This window comes from Mustela erminea, chromosome 1 (assembly GCF_009829155.1).
Source record: "Mustela erminea isolate mMusErm1 chromosome 1, mMusErm1.Pri, whole genome shotgun sequence".
NCBI lineage: Eukaryota > Metazoa > Chordata > Mammalia > Carnivora > Mustelidae > Mustela > Mustela erminea.
Genome location: NC_045614.1, coordinates 214,229,226 through 214,236,653, shown reverse-complemented (window position 1 = coordinate 214,236,653; position 7,428 = coordinate 214,229,226). Strand labels below are relative to the sequence as shown.

At 50.0% G+C, this 7,428-nt stretch overlaps 1 long non-coding RNA gene across 1 annotated transcript; it reads right to left on the bottom strand.

The window, feature by feature from the left end:
* Positions 1-712: 712 nt before the first annotated feature.
* Positions 713-3,812, bottom strand: LOC116597414. The gene is made up of 3 exons (XR_004288593.1): positions 2,991-3,812; positions 1,677-2,535; positions 713-871 (listed from the first exon to the last, which is right to left on the bottom strand). It is a non-coding gene; the product is annotated as an uncharacterized LOC116597414 (long non-coding RNA).
* Between the last annotated feature and the right edge of the window lie 3,616 nt (positions 3,813-7,428).

Genomic DNA, 7,428 nt, shown 5'->3' with positions numbered 1-7,428 from the left:
GTCTGTATATTTTCTTTGTTTATTTTTGAGTAAATTGATATTAAAATTTATTTAAATTTAATTAATTAACATGTACAGTGTTTTTAGTTTCAGAAGTAGAGGTCAGGGATTCATCAGTCTTTTTTTTTTTTTTAAATATTTTACTTATTTATTTGACAGACAGAGTTCACAAGTAGGCAGAGAGAGAGGAGGAAGCAGGCTCCCTGCTGAGCAGACAGCTCGATGCGGGGCTTGATCCCAGGACTCCGGGATCATGACCTGCGCCAAAGGCAGAGGCTTTAACCCACTGAGCCACCCAGGCGCCCCAGGGATTCATCAGTCTTATCCAACACGCAGCGCTCATTCCATCACGTGCCCTCCTCAATGCCCAGCCCGCAGTTACCCCTTCCCCCCACCCCCTTCCCTGTTTGTTTCCTATGATTTAGAGTCTCTTACGGTTTGTCTCCCTCTCTGATTTCGTCTTGTTTTATTTTTTCCTCCCTTCCCCTGTGACCCCCTGTTTTGTTTCTTCAGTTCCACATATGAGTGAGGTCATAAGATAACGGTCTTTCTCTGACTGACTTATTTCACTCAACAAAATACCCTCTAGTTCCATCCACGTCATTGCAAATGGCAAGATTTCATTTTTCTGATGGCCGAGTAGTATTCTATATTGTTTGTATTTTTAATTGGAAGTTTATCAATGTTTATAAGTTTATTTACACGTATCGGATGAAGAATACACATTGTGGGCAATAATTATAATATTAAATAATATTTACATCACGGAAATTGGCAAATGCTACCATCAAGATTTTGAATGTCCTCTCAGAGAGCTGGTTTGCCGGCATCCCACTGCTTGAAGATGAGAAAAAGCTCCAGTCACTCATTCCTGGAAAAAATGAGGAAGACACATTGGTTTTTTCCCCCCCTCGTGCAGAGGGTAAAATTCAACAATGCCTTTTTGCTTCCTGAAATATATATATTTTCTTCCCTCAAGAAAGAATAAAACATAACTCCAGGCCAAAGTTGGGCAACTGAAAATAATTGAAATTTTCCCAGGTGTGGTCAGATGTAGACAAGCCTCCCCTTCTCTTGTGAAAGCTTTAGTTTATCTGGGACCTACTCTGGAAAGAATATAAGGCTTTGCAGACACTCAGAATGTTAAACCACAGGTTTTACTCTCATCATTTTTGACATTTATTTACTTTACGGAAACCGTGGGGCGGGAATGTGACATTCAGTTAATATTTGAGTCTGGTTTTCTGAAAATAACTTGCCATTGGGGAAGACAGTATACCGTGCGACTCTCAAGTGCTTGGCTGAATTTCCCGGTGAAGTTTTAAGTTCACCAACCCCACGATTAGGCACAGTGTTTCTTAAGGAATAAATCACTTTCAGGGTGTTCTTGGGTTCTGGAATACCAGCATGCCAACGCTGCGCAAATCCTGCAGGGAGAACTTCTCTCCCTGAAAATTCTCCAGTGCCCCACGCCGCGGAGCCCCACCGATACGCAAAACATTGCAAGTCTTAATTTTTTCTTTTCAAAATATATTTAACTCCAGCAAACCTGAAACCAAGCCTCTTGCAGATGGCAGACAGCTTAATTGCTGCGGTAAACGCGTCTGACGTTTTTTTGGAAAACTTTGGGTGCTATAATCACCCATCGGACCCAGAGAAAATAGAATCCAACCCACACAAAGGCATGCATACGGCTTAGGCTCTCCGCTTGGCAGTTGAAGTTTTGTCCCAGGCTGTTCCTTTTTTTCGCCCTTCCCTTTTCAGGCTTTCTTGTAGAGCTTGCAAGTCCAGAATGTATTATTTGGCCGGCAAATCGAGAGAGGCCCAGGGTAAAATGAATCAGCATTCCTGTTCCTTCCCCCGCCCCATCTGTCTTCCTGGAGCATCTCATGGCGGACGGCAAGAATGGTGAGCCACCCTCGTGGATCACCTTCATTTATTTACTGACTTATTGTTTTAAATCCTGCAGGCGCTGGGTGTCCCCAGGGAGCTCAGCTGGTCCGTCGGCCCTCGGGTGGGTGCTGGTTGGCACGATTCTGTTTCTCCCGAGTGCCATCCTCAGGTCAGGCCCTGCCCGGCTCTTCTTCCTTGGGCAATGCCTTTTATTTCTCCGTATCAATAAGGGACGTTTTCTGAGTGAATGTTTCCCGATTCCTCGTAGCAGTTATAATTTGGGGGATATAAACAAGTATTTGGCAGAAAAACTGCTCTTAGCCATGGCTGCTAAGCTTGCTACCGTGATAATCCGAAGTTAAACACAGAACCTGGTGGAGAGCACCCGTGTTCTCTTCGATGACCAAGAGCTAGGAGTCTGATTCCTTTTTTTTTTTTTTTCTCAATAGTGTTTCTAAAGGCTTGTAAACACACTGTAGCATGAACAGCCAACCCAGTTTTGTATTTTAAATGGATTTATTTTAACCCGTTGCGCTTCTGCATGTCGCCTGGCGCGTGGATGAGTTCTCTGCTTGGACCAGAGCTAACCGTCAGCAGCCTTCTCGGTGGTGGGTCCAGGGTCGCTGGGCAGCTGCGCAGGTCCTGCCTCACGGCGGGGCGGGAAGGAAAGACAGGTGGAGCTGGGCCCAGGGGGGCCGAGGAAGGAAAGGGCAGAAGCAGGTGGCTGTGGTTGGGCATTTGAGTGGACAGGTTCAGGGGGTGGGCAAGACGTGTCCGGGGTCCCCCCAGCCTGTGGGTGAGACACAGAGGCCCACGTGGACTCTTGTCAGCGGGGGAGGTTGGGTTCTGAGAGAGCGTGTGGCTCGAGCTGGTGTCCGGGGAGGAGGATATTAGTAGCCTTCCTTTAGATTTTGTTTATTTTTGTGCATGAAAGAGAGAGAGAGAGAATGAATGAGCAAGGCAGGGGGAGAGACAGAGGGGGAAGCAGGCTCCCCATTGAGCAGGGAGCCCGATGCAGGACTCGATTCCAGGACCCTGGGATCATGACCTGAGCCAAAGGCAGACACTCAAACCCAGTAAGCCACCCGGGTGCTCACCTAGTAGCCTCTCATCCCGCTGGTCGTCCTCCTCAAAGCGGTTCGGTATGTGAACACCCCATGGCCGCTAGCTCGGAGGCTGGCCGCACGCGGGGTTCTGGGGGCCTGGGCCTTTCGGACGCTTGTCTTTCAGCAGGCTGCACTCTCCCATCCGCCCTGGAGAGAACCGGATCCGTAATTATTCCAGACCCGGAGATGAAAGCCCGGAGGCTCAGAGAGGCTCCTGGATCTGTTCTGCTTCTCAGTGCCAGGATTCCACGAGGAAACCGGGTCTCCCGTGGGCCTCGGCTCAGGAGCCAGATCGCTCCCGGCGGCCTCCATCAGAGCCTGGTTTAGCCAGACCCCTTCATCTCATGAAATACCTCCAAGTGGTTTTCTCTCTCACAGGAACCGTCCCACTCAGACGACTTCTTGCAACACTGGCTGGTGCTAGTGATTCCCTTTACCTTCTCCAGGAAAAGCAAGTTAAGTCCTTCGGTAGGAGAGAAACTTTCCGCGTCTGAGCAGGAAATGGTTCATTGTCATCAGGAAGTTTTGGAGGGCAGGGCATGGAGAATCCTAGTGAAAAGGACTTAAACTCCTAAATGCACATTGTCAAGTCCACAGGCAGTGCTTCTGAAGTTCAGAGCCTCAGGGATATCACTGGGGACTTGGGCCCCTTTCCTCTTTGGGGGTGACCTCCCCAGGCTTGTCCTCTTCTGGTCAGAAGGTGGCTGCTGCTGCACCTGCCATCACCTCAACACAGAGCCGGTTGAGAGGCAAAACCGTTTCTCCTTAGCTGACTTTCTTTATCAAGGAGGAAGAGTTTTCTAGATACTCTTGCTGTTCCCCAGGTTTCTTCCAGCCCACTCGCATGTTCCGCCAACCCACAGCCCTCCCTCGGGTCCTCGGTCCCCTGTGCACTGGACACAGGCTAGGGGACCATTCCTCAGGCTCATCTAGATTCCCACCTGCACGGTCCCTCCCCCGCCTCTTCCTATTCTTTGGAGCTGAAGGCTTGCAGCCTCCTGTCCTCCGTGCCTGGGATGTTCTGGGACTCCCAGGTGTCCTTCTGGACAAGTGTCAGCTTTTTACTCTCTCCTGTTCTCCCTTCATGGCTCATGCAGTACAAGCCCAGGGTTTCTGATATTTTTGACTTCGTATCCATCTCCTGCCTGTGGCTTGGTCACCGCAGGGGAAGGGGGGCCCTCCCACCCCAGGAGGCTGGCTGCACATGGGGTTCTGGGGGCCTGGGCCCTTCCTCTCTTCCTAGAACTCAGAAAATCCTTCTTCTTGGCAAGAATGGGCTTTCAAGGGACAGTCCTGCGAGATGCAAACAAAAGTCCACTCAGCAGCCAGAGCTGAGGAAAAACTGTTATTAAGTGAAATAGTATATGTACAGCCCATGCAGAGCGCCTGACGTGGAGGCAGCCCTCTGGAGAAGGGGCTGTGGTCCCCGGGATTCTCTCAAGTGAGGAGAACCGAGATTCATGTCAGGTCAGTCCTGCCCTGAGGCCTAGACAAGCAGGACAAGCTGGCTTTTCCTGGGGCCAAGAGTCTGTGGGGCTGAGCCTGTGACCTTCCAGACCACGTTCAGGTGCTGCGGACTCTGGCCTTCCCACCCCAGTCGTCTGAAGACAGTCTGCCCGTCTGAGGCCACAGCTGCCCCAGGTCATGCCCCTTGAGGCCCAGGGCTTGGCTGAAGAGTGGTTGTTTGTGAGACCCGGGATGGACATCCATGGGGGCTTGAGAGCTTCTGGGCATGGGACACGGCTCCCGAGCCACCAGATTCCAGAGCTCCTGGCAGCCCGAGATTTCTAAATTCAACCCCAGGCTTCCAGGTCTACTTGTCCAGGTGGAAGTCTGGAACGCAATTTAGCAGTCTGTCCGCTTGGTTTATTACTTCAGAATGTTTCTACGTGTGGCTCATAGTCCTTCCTTTCTGTTCTCACCCGGGGCCGCCCACCGACGCTAGGGGAGGGCCTGGTCGGGACGGTGCTGCCGGGTTGGCATTATGGAGCCTTGGCCCTCGACGGCGCAGTTTCCACTTTTACGGTCTCATTCAGTTGCTCTTATTTAACTTTCAAAGCAAGTGCAGGTGGGGTATTCCTGTGCTCTCCACCTGCTGCGTTGGACGCCCTGAAGCTCATACATCACGCCATTCGATCATGTGGTTTAAATTTCCTTCCCAGGAGAGGAATGATCAAGGCGGTGTCACACGGGGCCAACGGCAGGCAACGCTAGGACCTTCCCACGTGGCGGGCCCGTCCTCGCTTGTCCCAGGTAGCACGGTGGCGTTGCTTTCCCTATGCATAGAGTCTTGCGGCTGACTTCCTAAAGCGCTTCCTAAAAGCCTTTGAGGAACGCCACCCCCTCCCAAATACTGGACAGTCAACGAGAAGATCACTGCCCAGTGTCTGTGCTCAGAACTCTGCCAGGTTCTGCCACAGACGGAAAGTTACAGGACGTGGTTCTGGCTCTCAGAGTTGTGAGGAGGACTGAGGAAGAAAATACAGAAGGAGAGAAGACATACTTAAAAAAAAACCCTTATTTCTCAATAATTTTAATAAAAACGTGTGGTAGGTAAGATAGTCACAGGGCTTGAAATGAGTAAGCCACAAAAGGCCCTCCCCTCAACACGAAAATTCTGACCACCCCACTCCCTTCTCTATAGGCAGGCGGTCTTAATTTTTATTTTTATGTATTTATTTTAAAGGATTTTATTTATTTATCTGGAGAGAAAGATAGTGAGAGAGCATGTGAGCAGGGGGAGGGGTGGGGGAGAGGGAGAAGCAGACTCCCCCCGAATGCAGAGCCTGACTCGGGGCTCGGCCCCAGGACTCTCAGATCATGAGCTGAGCCGCAGGCAGGTGCTCGACCGAATGAGCCACCCAGACAGAGAGGTTGAGAGAGAATTGGAGTAGGTGGGGGGGTGACGGGGGCAGGGAGAGGGAGAGGGAGAGGGAGAGAGAATCTTAGGCAGGCTCCATGCCCAGTGTGGAGCCGGACGCTGGGACTCAGTCTCACGACCCTGAGATCTAGACCTGAGCTGAAATCAAGAGTCAGACACTTAATCTTAACTGAGACACCCAGGCGCCCCAAATCATAGACTATTTTTAGAGCAATTTCAGGTTCACAGCAAAATTGAGCAAAAGGTTTAGTGGTTTCCTGCATGGCCCCTGCCGGCATCACTCAGTCTCCTCCGCCACCCGCTCCCCCTTCCTCATTGTGTTGTATGTTACAATCTCTGAGGCCACACTTGTCATAATCACCCACCGTTCCTAGTCTGTGCAAGGGTTCCCTCTTGGTGGTGAGCGTTCTGTGGGTTTGGGCAGATGCATAATGAGGTATCTATCATCGTAGTAGCCTACAGAATAGTTTCACTGTCCTAAAATTCCTCTAAAGGGCACCTATTTGACGGTATTCTGTGCGGGAGGTCTAGAGCAGGCAAACTACTGTAAAGAGCCAGAGAGCGCATATGTTAGGCTCTGTGGGCATACAGTTTCTGCCAGAGCTACTCAGTTCTGGTGTTGTAGAGAGAAAGCAGCCACAGGTGGGACGTTAGCAAATGAGCACGGGTGCGTCGCAATAAAACTTTATTATGAACACCGAAACTGGAATTTTATATAATTTTAGCAAGTCATGAAGTACTGCTTTTCTTTTGATTTCTTTTCCCCATTTAAACATGGAACAATTCCAAGAAGTGAGAAGAGCGAAAAGAGAAGCCCTCTTGTCCGTGGCCCTGTTTACGGTGTCAGAGAAGCCTTCTTGGAGGAAGTGGCACCAAACTGAGACAAGACAACAAAAAAAGAAAAGGAGTAACTAGGCTTACTGGCCGTGCAAACACAGGTTTCCAGCTGGAACTGACAGTGGGCTGTTGTTGCCGACTCCTGGTCTAGAGCCTTGTGTCCTGAACTGTTTAGTAGAACAAAATTACTTCATGAGCTACTAGTGGGCATGCAGAAAAATGAATTTGGAAACTACTAGAGACCCTGTATCTTTGTAAGAGAGGCAGTGCATATTAGCATATTAAAGGCTCTACGGAGTCCTGCAATTTTTTTTTTTTTTTAAGTGTGCAACATGTAGTTTGGCGCCGTATGTCCCAAACTAGTCATGGGAAACTTCCTTCACATGCTCCTTCCCTTCCTCCTGTCCTGCCTCCTCCTTCTTTGTCACAGCATATATCTTCACTCCTTGTAAAACTGATATTCTGAAGATCTCAGATTGGAAAACGCTGGCCCAGGGGTCCTAAAGCTGTTGAGAACACAGTTTGGAAGCCATGTGAGGAGGAGTCCAAGGAAGGTTTTGGAAGAGCTGGGATTTAGTCTGCCCAACTTTCTTGAGTTCAACTTCAGAGGGAAGGATTCTCTGGGGGCAGGGGGAAGCAGCTTCTGACTAGGCTTCAGAATCTCTAACATGCCACAGCAGACCTCTCGTCCCTCCTCTCCGGGCCTGGTCC